The 16,864-nt window shown below is 42.6% G+C and overlaps 1 protein-coding gene across 1 annotated transcript in view; it reads left to right on the top strand.

Annotated features, from left to right (window-relative positions):
- The window catches only part of SLC23A2 (solute carrier family 23 member 2), a 156,992-nt gene that overhangs the window by 3,163 nt on the left and 136,965 nt on the right, over positions 1-16,864 (top strand). The window contains exon 2 of the mRNA XM_063448633.1: positions 9,841-9,891. The gene's annotated coding sequence lies outside the window, so the exon portion shown is untranslated. The remainder of the gene's footprint in view (positions 1-9,840; positions 9,892-16,864) is intronic.

Raw genomic sequence — 16,864 nt, 5'->3', positions numbered from 1 at the left:
TGAATTCCACATGGCTGTCAAAGAAAATTGACATTATTTTGGGTTACTTTATCAATGGTATTTCTTCCTTTTGCTCATTTTTTCCACTGTTACATAAAATAAGCATGCTCAACAATTGGTGTACACAAATGTAACCTTAAAAATAGATACAAAAAAAGCATACTTAACAATTCGTTTTTAATTCTAATTACCACGAATTTAATGACTTTCAAATAAAAATACCAAATTTTTTTTGGGGGGGCGGGGCCTGACCATAATGGAGGGAAGACGTGCTCTGCAGGAGCTCCTCTTCAATATCGAGTAAAATCGCAATTATTACCCCCATTGAGGGTACGGTGGATCACTACAAGCGACTTACCTGACTCCTGATCCCACTGTGACCCGAGGAAAGGCTTCAAGGCGAGACTGGAGCTCGTTAACTTCAAGATTTAAAACATGCGGCCTGAGACGCACTGGATGGGGGAGGCAGCCAATCCCCCGGACCGGAGACGCGTGTCGGCACCCACAGCTGCACAAGAGTCCAGTAATCTCCTCCCCCCACCTCCCCCCCCCCCCCCCTGGACCGGTGGGGGTTATCCTGGGGAGCTACCACGAAGGCTGCTGCACAATACAGCGACCAACCTAAGATGGCGGACGCCACGTGGATCCCCGGCGCCAAAGAGGACAAACAGGGATACGCGGCTAGGCTGGAGAAGATCTTCCAAGACTTCTGGCGCAAAGTGGAGGAAAGGATGCACCACCCTGCCCAGACCCAACCAGCTGCCGAACTGTCACACAAGCGACTGCCTGACTTGCGGAACACAAACACGGCTCCTGCAACAAAACGAGCCCCAACATGGCTTCCGCACAAGACGCGCCAGAACAGAGCAGCAAGAAGGAGGGCACCACTGCGACCCAGCACAGGGACTGTTACACACCCTCAAGTCATGACACCTGGCTTTGTTTGCAAGTTTCCAGCAAGGCTTAGAGGTCTGTCTTTGTGCTATTGTGCATCCATGCACTTTGACCTGCCAGCTGCTGGCATCGGGTGACTGTGGACTTATCCCCCACGACTCTGGCTGCTTCACACATACAGCCCAAGTCCCAGGTCCCCTTTTCTGTCTGACACCCACCCCCTACTAGGCACTTACCGACTTACACCTCCACACTTACTCCCTAAATAGCCAAGTGACCTGCTTGAAGCCTCCTGGGGGCATCATGCCATTAACTCTCATGTCGTAACAAGCCTGCTACCAATTCAAAGTATGCTTAAGGATTACCATTAAGGTTTCAATTTATCCTTAGCAGCAGACACGTTAGTTTGCATACCCTGTTTTAATTACTACTCCCAATACACGTCTACTCAATAGTTCTTTCATGCCCTAATTTTAACATGTGCAGTACCTACAATTGCCATAACACTCTCAATCTATATAACAATGTGTTTGTTAATGCTGTTGTGGCAACGATAACTCGCCTGTAATCTTTTGCACGCAAAAATAAAGAATTAAAAAAAAAAAAAAAAAATACCACGTTTTAAATACCACGTTTTAAACACCACGTTTTAAACAATTTTACTACTAACCTGCAATATTATAGGTTGAAACAAGAAATATTTCCTTTTTATTTCCACTTCTTAATTTGACTTAACCGCTTGAAGGCCAGCAATAGGCATATTCCTTAATTTTGCAATAGTCATGTCTTGTTAGTCCTTAAACATATTTGATGTTTAAGGACTAGCGTGTTCAGCTGACCGGATTTAATTCTAAGAATCTGACTACCAAGCAGTCTGCTTCTGTTGCTATTGATGTGATATTAACAAATCTATTTTATTTGTAGAAGGGAGATAATTGGTAATTCATCATACTTTGTGTTACATAATATATTAACTCCATATATAGAAATAAATATAAAGCACCAACAAGTTCCGTAGCGCTGTACAATGGGTGGACTAACAGACAAGTATTTCTAACCAGTCGAGTCGGGCACACAGGAACAGATGGAGTGAGGGCCCTGCTCAATGAGCTTACATGCTAGAGGGAGTGGGGTAATGTGACAAAGGTAAGGGTAGAAAAGTAGGTTGCTAGGATAGTATCCATTGAGGGCTTAATGTTTTGTTTTGATGACCGTTTCAGGAGAGGAATCAGGGTGTGGAGAGGGAAAGCGGTTTACAGTTTAAAGGACCACTAGGGTCTCTAGGTCCCCCTCCCGCCGGGCTCTAGGGTGAGGAAGGGGTTAAACACATACCTTTTCTCCACCGCCGGGCTGCCTCGGCACTGGGGACTCTCCTCCTTTGGCTGTCATCGGCTGCATGCGCGGCAAGAGTCGCGCGCGCGCATTCAGTCAGTCCATAGGAAAGCATTCTCAATGCTTTCCTATGGATGCTGGTGTCTTCTCACTGTGAAAATCATAGTGAGAAGCGCCTCTAGCGGCTGTCAAATAGCCACTTTAGGCTGGATTAACCCATAGTTAATGGGTTACTGCTATGTTTACAGCAGAAAGGGTTAATCCTAGATGGACCAGGCACCCAGACCACTTCATTAAGCTGAAGTGGTCTGGGTGCCTATAGTGGCCCTTTATTTGATATGCTTTCCTAAAGTAGTAAGTCTTCAAAGATATTTTTTTTGAAGGAGTGGAGATTGTGTGAGAATCTAACAGAGAGGGGAAGTGCGTTCCATAGGAACGGTGCAGCCCTAGAGAAGTCTTTAAAGGGAAACTCCAGTGCCAGGAAAACAATCCGTTTTCCTGGCACTGCAGGTCCCCTCTCCCTCCCACCCCCCAATCCCTGGTTGCTGAAGGGGTGAAAACCCCTTCAGTAACTTACCAGAGACAGCGACGATGTCCCACGTCACTGCTTCTTCCTTCGCTGCTGCTCCTCCCAGTGATTGCGTCGACCGGTGGGTGAGACTGATCCCGCCCACCGGCTGGGGAGACCTAATGCGCATGCGTGGCAATGCCGCGCATGCGCATTAGAGCCCCCATAGGAAAGCACAGTGTGAGGACATCCAGCGACGCTCTAGCACAGGTTTCCACAGCCACTAGAGGTGGAGTTAACCCTGCAAGGTAATTATTGCAGTTCATAAAAACAAAAAAATGCAATAATTACACTTGCAGGGTTAAGAGTAGTGGGAGTTGGCACCCAGACCACTCCAATGGGCAGAAGTGGTCTGGGTGCCTGGAGTGTCCCTTTAAGGTGAGCATCAGAGGTAGGAGTACGAACAGAGGTTAGACGTAGGTATCCGGCAGAGCGTACGGGCCTAGACGGGACATATTTGTGTATTAGTAAGGATAAGTAGGTTGGAGCAGCCAAATACCTCTACTATCCCATTTAATTCAGATATGTGTATGGAGTAAATTAACAACATATGCCCTTCACAAAAACAAACAAAAACCAACAGTTGCTGACACACATGTAGAACAATTTTAGTTGTAAATATAAAATTTAACTGCTTATTGACCTTGGGCCCAGTAGCCCAGCCTGGCATTCCATGTTGAACATGTGTAAAGCCCTTGGAGTTCACTTGTCTGGGATAAAATTACTCTGCTGACTAATCCCAGAACAAGGACAAGAATCGGGAAGTGACTGCTTAGAAATCACATTTTTAGTCACACACTGGCAACTGTGAATGTTTTATGTAATAAAGATGCCTGTGGCTTCTTCTGCACTCTGAAGAAGGTTTTTTTCTTAGAACATCATCAGGACTATCTAGTTTCCCTGCAGAGGTACTAAGAGAGACTGACCAATCTTATGGTGTTAACTAGTCAAGTTGGTAACAATTTGAAACATTAAAGTTGGTGTCACATGGCAGAACTTGTCTCTATTTCTTCAATAGTGCAATGAGTTTATTTCGACAACGCAGTACACATTTCTGTTTCTTTTTTTTTTTTTTTTTTTTTAAAACAATTAAAATGCCTCCGGGAGCTCTTATTGAAGACTCTAACGATATTACATAAATATGTATAGAAATAGCCATATCCTATGAATCTATTTATATATGTTAGGGATGAAGTTTGCCAAACTTTAAGGTTAAGGCTTAACATTAGCTGTAATGGTCCTTAAACATACATCTTGAAGCAGACAAGCGCCTGGCGAAACCTAGGTAACTGTCAAACCATGCTAATACTGATTGGCAGATTATACTGGCACTGTAGTAGTCATGGTGTTTGACGTGTTCCTTTAAACTTACTCAAGTAAGTACTTTTTAAAATAATGTATTGAATAAAAGTAATATTACCCTGATGCAGGCAGTTAAGGTTCACCCATTGCTTTCTTTGGGAGCACTATGAAGGGATTTTATTGACTTGTAGTCCAGCTGTAGGCTGTTTGAAATTGTACACTGCACGGCATATTGAGCCATGTGTTCGTACCCATGGTTTTTATCATGTGCAAGCCCCTTCTTAAAAAGATTTGAGTTAGCCTCTACATGCCATGTAATGTCTTGTATGGATCAGAAGGAAGCTGCTTCATCAATAATGGTCACAAAAAAAACAATACATATAACAATATGTGCTAAATGTCTCGGCATCCACTCTTCTGGCACATCCCAGTGGAAGGAGGTAGCTGAAACACTGATACAGTTGACCGGTGGATATCCTAGCCTTTTCTGTGTTGGTCCTGTGCAACTGAATATGCATGTTTGTCACATGTACTAGAATCTGATATGACATGGGAATGTGGCAAGCTTGTCCAGAGAAAGCCGCACAGGGGCAAATATGATTTCTCCTGTTGATATATCAATTTCTCTCTACTCTTGCTACTTTTCCTTTGTTGGAGGAGATCGTCACATACTAATTGGTGGCCTCCTCCTTTTATCTATGAAAGAGTAATTTGAATGAATGTCTGATGCCCACGGTATTTTTGCGGCCCAGGGACTGACTGACCTACTGGGATACCGGGAAATTTCCCGGTAGGCCGGCTTCCCTGGAGCCTCTTCGTGCTGTTGCCCTCCTGCTGGCCGTGGCCGATCGCGTGCAAGAGCACAAAACATTCTTTCAGGCCAGCAGCCGGATATGCGCATACAGTGTATGGAGTCATATCTGGCGTGGTGGCATTACAATGTTCAGAGTGGCTGGCTGTGTGCAGAGCAACCACTCCCCCTTCCCTGCTGCTCGCAGTGCCAGAGAAGCATGTGACCTGCTTGAGCAGGGAAGATCGTGTAGGGCTGGACTGGAAGACTGCTTAAGGTAGGGGAAAAGAGGCTTGGGTGAACCTTCCTGTAGTTTAATGTATTGGGAGGGGGGCAGTGTATTAAATTTGGCGGCGGAAGGAGGGGGCAGTGAATTGAATTGGGGAGAGGATGGGAGGCAGTGAATTAAATTAGGAAGGGGGGCAGTGTATTTGATTGGGCAGAGGGAGGAGGGGGCAGTGTATTAAATAAGAGTGGTGGGAGTGAGGGCAGTGTTTTAAATTAGAGTAAAAGGAGGGGGCAGTGTATTATGTGATGGAAGGGGCAGTGTATTAGAGGGGAGGGCGGAAGTCTGTGTTTTAGATTGGGGGGGGGGGGGGGGGCGTAGTAAGTAACTTGTAGTGAAGCTTTTGAGTAAAATATATTTTGTACCCAGGATTACATATTGTTTGCATGAGAATGATACAAGTCATTTTAGTTTGTGTTGGGCTAGGTCGAACTTTTTTACATTTTTTTTTTTTTTTGAAGCCCACATAAACTTAAGCCTTGTTTATTTGGCCCGTGTTAGCCTTTGAGTTTGACATGCTTGTTTTAAAGGAACACATTGGGAATAGAAAGAAGTAAGTAGAAGTATAGATCAGGGTGTTGCAGTGGATGTGATCTATTTGGATTTTGCCAAGGCATTTGATACAGTTCCACACAGAAGATTAGTGTTCAAACTCAAGGAAATCGGTCTAGATGAAAATGCTTGTTCTTGGGTAGAACATTGGCTTAAAAACAGAGTACAAAGAGTTGTCGTTAATGGTAAATTTTCAAGCTGGACAGAGGTGGCAAGTGGTGTCCCTCAGGGGTCTGTTCTGGGACCCCTTCTATTTAACATGTTTATAAATGATCTTGAAGACAGCATTGAAAGTCATGTTTCAGTGTTTGCAGATGACACACAACTTTGTAAAATAATACAATGTGAGCAAGATATTACTTTGTTGCAGAGGGATTTAGATAGACTGGAGGACTGGGCACTCAAATGGCAGATTAAATTTAATGTTGAAAAATGCAAAGTTATGCACTTCAGCGTAAAGAATACACAAGCAACGTATACCCTTAATGGAAGCGAATTAGGGATAAACACGAAAAGGACTTGGGAATTGTTATAGACAACAAACTATGCAACAATGTGCAATGTCAATCAGCAGTGGCCAAGGCCAGTAGGGTATTGTCATGCATGTAAAAGGGCATTCATTCTCGGGACGAGAATATCATTTTGCCTCTTTATAAATCACTGGTAAGACCACACATTGAATATGCTGTGCAATTTTGGGCACCTGTTCTAAAGAAGGATATTATGGCACTAGAAAAAGTGCAGAGGCGGGCTACAAAATTAATAAAAGGAATGGAACACAGCTATGAAGAAAGTTTAACAAATGTAAACCTATTTAGTTTAAAAAAACCTACGCCTGAGAGGGGATATGATAACATTATACAAATATATTCGGGGCCAATACAAACCATTGTGTGGAAATCTATTCACAAACCACACTTTACATAGGACACAAGGTCATGCGTTTAGACTAGAAGAAAGAAGATTTTGTCTAAGGCAAAGGAAAGGGTTTTTTTACTGTAAGAACAATCAGGATGTGGAATTCTCTGCCTGAAGAAGTGGTTTTATCAGAGTCCATACAGATGTTCAAACAGCTACTAGATGCATACTTGCAAAAACAGAATATTCAAGGATATAATCTTTCAATGTAGGGTAATAACTGCTTGATCCAAGGATAAATCTGACTGCCATTCTGGGGTCAAGAAGGATTTTTTTTCCTAGTTTGTTGCAAAATTGGAAGTGCTTCAAACTGTTTTTTTTTTTAAATTTTTTTTGCCTTCTTTTGGATCAACAGTAAAAAACATATGTGAGGAAGGGTGAACTTGATGGACGCAAGTCTCTTTTCAGCTATGTAACTATGTATTTAGGCTACTTCATGATGTGATATAGTGGTCATTTAAAGGATCACTATAGTGTCAGGAAAACAAACTAGTTTTCCTGACACTATATCTTCCTCAGGGTCCCCCTCCCTTGGCGCTGAAGGGGTTAAAACCCCTTCAATTAGTTACCTAAATCCGGCGCTGGTGACCTCTCCTCCCCCGCCGATGTCGGCTCCCGAGTGGCGCGCATTCAAACAGTCCATAGGAAAGCATTTCTCAATGCTTTTCTATGGACGTTCTGCACGCTGGATGCGATTTTCGCATCCAGTGTCGCAGAAGCGCCTCTAGCGCCTATCAGGAAGACGGCCACTAGAGGTTGGATTAACCCTGCAATGTAAACATAGCAGTTTCTCTGACACTGCTATATTTACATCTGACGGGTTAAAACCTGGGGGACCTGGAACCCAGACCACTTCATTGAGCTGAAGTGATCTGGGTGACTATAGTGTCCTCTTAATTTAACACTTCTGCATGCGTATTGCAGACAGCCTGATAGGATGTGAGAGAGGTGTGCATTCAAGCCCCCATTGTTCTTACATTGAAAGTTACATTGTATAATTTCCTGGAAAAGAGTGGAAAACAAGGTAAATGTTTATGGAATTATTTACTTTGCATTGCAAAATTGAGCGGTTTTGTTGCAGTTATTTGTTTCATTTACTCATTACACAGCTCTGGTATATGTTGGCACTTTAATGAAAATTATGTTAAAGCATCCTGGGGCTCTAATATGGAGGAATTTTAATTCCATCCCAGCTGAAGAAACCAATCTGAAATTTGAGATTAAAACCTCCTGATATTGATCTTGAAATATATAAACCCAGTATTGGGGCTGAATGACTCAGGATTTAATTCATGACACATTCCTAATCTATCTCTAAAAATCAACAAACTTTCCAGCTGCATAAATATAAAGTGGCCACCTAATTAATAAAAATAATACTGTGTGTGTTGGAGGTTAATGGACATCTTATGTAGATGGCAATAAGGACTAATAATAATAATAATAATAATAATAAGCTCAATGTAATATACAGATTATGTTGTGCTCCACAACATAAACCTTGTTTTATGTTACTTGATAACTAAAGATGGGTAGGTAATTTACAGATACAAAAATGATTGTCGATTTAAGTAATAGTAGCATTCTTTTTCTCTTGTCATTCCAATGTGCTTTATAGGTGTGTCATGTTATTAAAGGGAAACTCCAGTGCCAGGAAAACGATCCGTTTTCCTGGCACTGGAGGGTCCCTCTCCCTCCCACCCACCCACCCACCCACCCACCAATCCCCAGTTACTGAAGGGGTGAAAACCCCTTCAGTCACTTACCTCAGGCAGCGACATGTCCCACGTCGCTGCCTGCTCCTCCCCTGCCGCTCCTCCTACTGGCTCCGTCGGCCGGCGGGCGAGACTGATCCCGCCCACCGGCCGAGGAGACCTAATGCGCATGCGCGGCAATTCCACGCATGCGCATTAGGTCTCCCCATAGGAAAGCATTGAAAACAAATTTCAATGCTTTCCTATGGGGATTTGAGCGACGCTGGAGGTCCTCACACAGCGTGAGGACGTCCAGCGACGCTCTAGCTATGGACCAGGAAGAGACCTCTAGTGGCTGTCTAGTAGACAGCCACTAGAGGTGGAGTTAACCCTGCAAAGGTAATTATTGCAGTTTATAAAAAACTGCAATAATTACACTTACAGGGTTAGGAGTAGTGGGAGTTGGCACCCAGACCACTCCAATGAGCAGAAGTGGTCTGGGTGCCTACAGTGTCCCTTTAAATGATACTTGGCAGCTTTGTTTGTTGAGCAGTGTGTTTTTTTTTTCTCTTTCTCTCTGTCTCGCTGACTCTCTGTCTATATTATATATATATATAATCTCAATACACAGCAATAATTGAATATAGTGCAAGGTCTGCATTATGTAAAGCACATAACGTTTGTAAAGGTTCAACATATGTTTTGCTGGGAAGAAGGTAATCTGATTTATTTGGACGCACATCGCTGGTCCACCTGCTGCATGCTGTTATGCCTTCTGACAAAACAGTGCCTGATAAAGCTGGCATCCAATATGATAAGGGGCCTGGGGGGATTTGCAGGCAGTAGTCTATTATCGAAATAGTTAAATGCTTCTATAATATGCTGATATTGTAACTGCAATTTCCAGCCTACACGGATTACTATGTTCTTAAGTTTGTCTTGTCTATTATTCCTTAGCCATTTTGATAGGTAATCATGCTACTGAAAGATGAATTGACTCGCATAAAATTAACCTGTTATCTGTTGGTGCATTAACCAACCAATTTAGATATACCCAGCGTGCCTCCTGCTTGCATGTTGCCTTCTTTGTTAAAAAAAAAAAAAAAAAAAAAAAAAAATTGACATGCAGATAAGTCTTTCACTAAACTCCAAATTGTAGTGCATTGAAATTTGAATAGCAATATTTGACTAAAATAACTCCTTTGAAAATATTTTTGCCATTCTGTTTTAATTTAGTTTTCAGTTTAGTGAATAAGCCCCATATTTCTATTTTCCGTTTGGTGTATGCAGAAAGTCTCACCCCGCAGTATGATGTATTATCATTGCTTGTGACAGAACATTTATTGCAAGTCTGTGTTATTACACTTGGGACAGTGTTGGGATCGCGTGTGTGTGTTTAACTTCTGTTTTAAATTTGAATATTTGTGGGTTGTAGTTTTTTCAAATGCATACATATGCTGCCTGACTTTGCTTCATTAATTTCCAACCCCCCTGTTTATTTTAGGTAAAAGAATGATCCCCAGGTAGAGGTATACAGATGGTGAATTGTGCAGAGGTAGGAATGTTTTTTTTTTTATTTTTTTTAAATTCAATTCTTTTTAACTTGCTCCATCAGTTAATTGACATGTCATTGTTATTTTGACCATGAATGATGTGAATAAAATGTGCTCTATTGAATAGGTGGAGTATTTCTAAAATCTTCTAAACTTTCATAGCAAAGTCGCTCCCCCTGATCTCTTTGCTATTCTTTAACCCCCTTAAGGACCAAACTTCGGGAATAAAAGGGAATCATGACATGTCACACATGTCATGTGTTCTTAAGGGGTTAAAGAGGCACTGTTACTTCCCAGTTACTTTTTGTGTGTATTCTGTTTATCACCTGTATTTAAAAGATATGTACTTTGTGAAATGTGGAAAATGTGGATGGGTGACATCATAAAGTGCTGATTTCGAAATATTTTTGATCTCTGCTATAGTCACAGTTTGGATATTTGAGCCCAAATTTAGCAATTTGTTTTTTAAATCTCTGCATTTCAGAGTTTGTGAGTAAAGCCTGTAGAAAGACTGTTTGGAGTTTTAGCAGTAGTCTTATATGTGATGTTTACAGAGGAGGGAGTATGAAAGTATGGTACCCAAAGATGTATCATTAGATAGAAATTTATACTTTTGGGACATTTAGTGAGGCATTACTAGGATTGCTGTTTAGTACTCCCAAAAAAAGACCTATTACAGGTTTTTACTACAAGAGCGAAAACTAAATAAATTGCTGGTTGCATAGATGATTTATTATCCATATTGCTTTGTTTTAATTTTATGCATACTATAATTATTAAACTAGTTGCAACACGAGTTTTGCAAAACTGTAAATTAAATGGATACTATAGGCGTCAAAACAACTTCGGCTTAATGAAGCAGTTTTGTGTATACATCATGACCCTGCAGTCTCAAGAAACCTTGGCCCAGATACCTGGATTTGTCAGCCCTTTCCCTCCATCCCCGTGCAACTCCAGAAGCAAGGGAAAGGAACTGCAATTTCCTCCTCACTGCACTGTGGTCGATGCAGGGTCGTTGCAAGCTGGCAGGGCTCCAGCTAACGACGGCTCTGCTTGCCGCGTGCCACCATTCCACAGAGAGGGACTCGTGCCTGTCCCCATTCCACAGAGCTGGCCTCCCACACACCCATTCACCTGCGCGACTTCAGCGCTGGGAGGAAGTACTTACAGTTCTTTAATAGCAACAGCCCACTACCATCAGCCACAGCAAGGCCCACTGTCACCTGCTGCTGCTGCCTAGTCCTACTGGATCCTTCCGGCGCCCAAAAGGTAAGAAACAGGAGGGTGACTAAAAATGTTTATTTTTTCAAATTTCTGTTTGTGTGTGTGTGTGTGTGTGTGTATATATATATCTATTTTAGTGTATCAAACAATAAAAAAAATACTTTGCGAGAATGGGTGTATGTCAGTGAGTGTGCATGTGTCTGTCAGTGAGTGTATGTGAGTGCTTATGTCTGTCAGTGAATGTGTATGTTTAGGTCACCAGCCCCCTTCCAATCATATGGGGATGGTGTTTTTTACTCTCCTTTTTCCAACGCTTTGCTGATCTTGCTGACTCTGGCCCGCCTCCATAGCTGAGATTATCAATCTTGATTTTCTCAGCCAATCCAATGCTTTCCCATAGGAACATATTGGGAAGCTATGGAGCATGCGCTGCCAAATGCGGCACCAATCAGCATTTCATCATAGAGATCAATTAAATCATTGCATCTTTATGGGGAATGTTCAGTGCCTCCATGCAAAGACTTTAGATTCTCATAGCGTTTGAGTAACGACCACTAGAGGTGTTACTAGGCAGCAGTGTAAACACATTGAAAAGCCTGCACGCACAGGCTAGACACCATAACTACATTAAGCTGTAGTGATTCTGGTAACTGTAGTGTTCCCTTAAGAATTGTAATTTGGCAGAGGGGCTCCTAGATTTAAATTTGTTTTATCAAGCCCTACCTTTAAGGAATATAGTTTAAGAGCATTGAAATAATGTTTTACAGACACTATTGGACAGGCATTCACCCTAAATTCTGAATTTTAAACTGTTTTTTATTTTTTTGCAGTATATGAATGTTGTACTTCATAAAGGTTTTGTGTGGTTTGTGTATTAATTTGGTTCAGATTGGCTAGAGTGAAGTTTTTGTAAAAATATAGAGGCTGTGTGTGTGTGTGTATACATACACACACACACACACACACACACACACACACATAATATATATATATATATATATATATATATATATATATATATATATATATAATATATATATATTGACCATGAATTATATATATATATATGTGTATGTGTATTATACTGTTCAACGGGTTTTATAAATCAGAAGAGGGATATACTTTTTTGTAGTGAGTGTACAAAGAACACATAACATGAAATAGCATGTTGTATAATTTATGGTACAAGGACTATGAATGCATTAGTTCCAAAGTATTTTGGGGGGTTTGTGACAAAAAACTCTCAAGTGATTTGCCGAACTCATTCACAATTTCCAGTATCCAGAGAAATCTAGTTTCTGTGTTTCCTTGGTTTTTCATAGTATATGATCACATTGTGCAATGAGCTATACAGAACACTTGAGTTTAGACCGATCCTTGAACCATTGCCAAGTTACTGCAGATAGAGATGTAAATGAATGCAACAGTTTGAGGCATTCAAAGAGAGCTTGGTAACAGGCACAATGCTGTTCTGAGTAGGACACAGGCTAAAACCCCTGTTTTAGGATAAGTGATAGAAAGACAATATGGGCAATGTGAGCTATATCTGCTGCCACAATCTATTGTTAAATAATCTTAACTAAAGACGTGTCTTCCTGACCCCAATACATTTGTTGCTTTCATAGCGATCGTTTTTTTCATTAAAAGGATTTACTCCATCCACCATTACCTCTTCAGTGATTTGAAGTGGTCATGGTGGTAGGAGTCAGTATGTGCAGTGTTTAAGTTTGAAACATTGCACATACTGAGATATTCGTCATTGTGTGCTGTGGCTAGTTGCACACATGACATGTCAATTCTGTGTATAACCTCTGAGTTGGCAAAAAGCTCCAATCACAGACATGTCTATGATTGGACTGTGCATTGCCCCAGTGAAATCAGGAGGGGGGCCGCGGAAAAACAGAACTGAGCTGTAATTCAGTTTTTTTGTAATACAGGTTTTACTGAAAAATGAGTGACCTTCCCCATAGTTCCCAATAGGGCATATTACACCAGAAAGTTCTCGCCTCTCAAAAAAGGTTATATATTGACCCTTGTTACGGTTGCCTCCAGGCTGGCTGGAAGTTGGACCGTAGAAAAGGATGCTCCTAGCGCTCACCAAAGGACCATCAGCACCGTAGCCACCATAAGCACTGCAGACTCCACGAACCACCGCTGCTGGGCTGGTATCTCGCCGTCTGCTCTGCCATTTGAGCCTGGATTTGCTGCTCTCTGCTGATACTACGATCCCCTCGCCAACGCTGAACTTCCTGTAGGGCTTCTTCCCACAGCTCAAATCTGGCCTCATGTCTGTACCCACACATCTCCTCTTCTGAGACTTCCCCATCTCTCCAGGATAGGAAGCCATGCAATCTGTCGAGGAACCTCTCCTCCATTTCGGCTGCTGTGCACGGACTGGCTGGCTCCATGTTGCTGTAGGTAGGGACGCTGCGCAGTGGCTAGGGTTGCCCTCAATACTCTCATACGATACCAATACGGGTGTCTCCAAGGTGCCGCTCCTCGCACTAGGACGCCATCCCACCGCTGCCACCAAATGTTACGGTTGCCTGTAGAAAAGGATGCTCCTAGCGCTCACCAAAGGACCATCAGCACCGTAGCCACCATAAGCACAGCAGACTCCATTAACCACATGGTTACAGAAAGACAGCTGGGATCTGAGCGCACAAAACTACCGAATAGCGCGCAGATCCTATTCACACAGTTCAATTGCCATGGAGCTTAAGTCTTTCCCATAGTCTATTATATGAATAGGCTCCATGGCATAGCTATCTGGGGTATCACCGCTCACACAGGGCCATAGTCATAAGGAAGGAGGCTGGCAAATAGGCTTCTCCACAATCCAGGGAAGCAGGGCAATTTTCCATTTAAAGGGCCAGTTACAAATAGCAGTTTGTAACAACCCTATAAGGATTATATTTAAAATTGCAATGACCCACTCATATACTTGCTGTAATGCTGGGTAGAGCACACAAAGCCAAAGATTTTTTTTGGCATTGGTATAGAGGGGCAAGATTGTGATGACAGTGTAGCAGTTGGTCATGCTTGCAGCTCAGCTTAAAAAACAAATATCTTAATTTACTCACCAGATTCCAGTGGCAATCTCCCTTATCGCTGGGTCGGTGCCATTGGACTGCTCTCACCATCCATGGACGTTATTTACAAATGTAGGGGAAGGGATGACACCAGAACATGAAATTCAGCCAGGAGATGTTTACTTTAACTTATTAACATACATAGTCTCTTCTGCTATGAATAGCACTTTAACCCCTTTGTGACCAGACCGATTTTCAATCTTCTTACCGTTAAGGACTAGGGCTGTTTTTACATTTCTGCTGCGTTTGTGTTTAGCTGTAATTTTCTTCTTACTCATTTACTGTACCCACACATATTATATACAATTTTTCTTGCCATTAAATGATTTTTCTAAAGATACCATTAATTTAATCATATCATATAATTTACTATATAAAAATTATAAAATATGATGAAAAAATAAAAAAACACACCTTTTCTAACTTTGACCCCCCCAAATCTGTTACGCATCTACAACCGCCAAAAAACACCCGTGCTAAATTTTATCCTGAGTTTAGAAATACCCATGGTTAACATGTTCTTAGATTTTTTGGGAACGTTATATGGCTATAAGAACAAGTAGGACATTGCTGTTTCAAAATATATATTTTTAAAATGTATCAGTAGTGACATTGTAACACTGTTATCTGTCATAAATCTCTGAATCACACCTCACAACCCAGGGTATTCAATGGGGTATTTCCAGTCTTTTTTTTAGTAGCTGCTTAGTCACAAACACTTGCCAAAGTTGGCATTTATATTTGTTTGTGTGTTAAAAATACAAAAAACTATTATGAACGTTAACTTTGGCCAGTGTATGTGACCAAGTGGCTACTAAAAAAAGACTGAACATACCCCATTTGCAATACCTTGTGTTGTCTTCTATTGCAAATGGTATGCCATCAGGGGGTAATACTCATTCCTGGGATACCATATGCTTTCAAAGACAACATAACCAATCTGGCAAATTTCAGTGTGCAAAAATGGAAAACGAAGCCTTATATTTGACGCTGTAACTTTCAAAAATACAATTAAACCTGTAAGTGGGGGGTGGCAGGGCCTGACTGTCATGGAGGATGGGCCCTTCTCAGACGGGCTCCTCCACAAGCCTGTTAAACAAAGCTTCTTAAAGTATATTATGGCCCGACCTGGGACTGCACAAGCAAAATCGTTGCCTGACTTGCCTGCTCTGCGGGAAGGTGGTTAGCGACTAAACGAAAGTGTGATGACCCCTCCATGGCAAATGCGGCCTGGTGTGCACCAGTCAGGGGAAACTGCTGATCTCCTGTACCGGGGATGCCCAGGTTCCTGGTAGCCTGCACAAGTGCCCTTCTGGTAGGCCAATCAACTTGGGTGGGTTAGCAGGATGAAATCCTGACAACAAGCAAACATAAGATGACAGAGACCGCGTGGCTCACTACACACAGTGGAGACCCCAGCAATGTATTTTCCAGGCTGGACGGGCTTTTTAATGACTTCTGGCGGCGGCTGGAACTCAGGAGGCATCAACCTGCACCACTACAACTAAGCTTCCACTCACCTCACAGTCCCTCTTAGGACTCCCCGCTCTACACTCTGTCAAGGCGCAGAAAGGTTGGAACATATGGGCTGCCAAAGGTACCGCAGAGCCTTCCAAGTCTGGCGAAGGACCTGACCGGCCTTCTTCTGAAGTCCCGGACCTACTGCTTATCCTCCTTGATCATAACTACGCTCGGCCCTTGAAGGGCATGGGATGAGACTGGCCAGGGAATCGAGCCATAGGAACAGGCCCATATTTCCACACCTGTTTTACTTACTGATATTCTGCGTCATGTCTGTCTGGGCTTATGCTAGTCTGGGTCTATTGCCTGTGCCTGGTGGTCTTGAGACACCTGTCCTATCACTCTATGCTCATCTTTCCGATGGAGGGCCTCTAGGGTTTACTTTGCTGTTATGCCTACCGTTATTTTTCCTGTATTTCTTTTACTTTCTCTTTCCAAAACTAGTGCAGATATTCTTGACATATATGCTCTTCGATACTAAGCACTCTTATTAGTAATACGCATGTCTACATATCACCCACCACGTATTTTACTATTTTGGTTAACTGCTGTGACATGGGAGCTTCTTGTTTAATAATGTCTATTCCTTCTTTAAAAAAAAAAAAAAAAAAAAAAAAAAAAAGTGCAATGTTCTCGATGCCACACCACTGTTCAACTACGCCTATTGATATGTTTGCTCCAGCTGTTGTGGCAGTGCAAACTTTCATGTATAATCTATGCACAAATAAAATAAATAATTACTAAAAAAAAAAACCCTGTACATTGGGGGGTACTGTTATACTCTGGAGACTTCGCTGAACACAAAACAGTGATATTGTGATGATATCACGAATATCATTAGTGAAAGTGCACAGTGGCGTACATACCAGGGTCGCAGGGGTCGCGGCTGCGACCGGGCCCGGCCCACCAGGGGGCCCGGCCGCCCTGCGACCCAGGTATGTACCCACAGGGCCAGCCTCTTCTGCTGGGGGGCCCAGGAGCCGGCCACCTCCGGGCCCCCCGAGGCTGGCCCTGCTGTCACCCGGCTGGCTGGCGGGCGCGCGAGGGAGCACTGTCCCCTGGGTGCTCCCTCTTCAGCTCCCTCGCGCACCGCACTGAAACCGGAGCCGGAAGATGACGTCATCTTCCGGCTCCGGCA

This window comes from Pelobates fuscus, chromosome 3 (genome assembly GCF_036172605.1).
Source record: "Pelobates fuscus isolate aPelFus1 chromosome 3, aPelFus1.pri, whole genome shotgun sequence".
Taxonomy (NCBI): Eukaryota; Metazoa; Chordata; class Amphibia; order Anura; family Pelobatidae; genus Pelobates; species Pelobates fuscus.
Note: the sequence above shows the minus strand (reverse complement) of the source record. Positions and strands in the feature narration are given on the sequence as shown.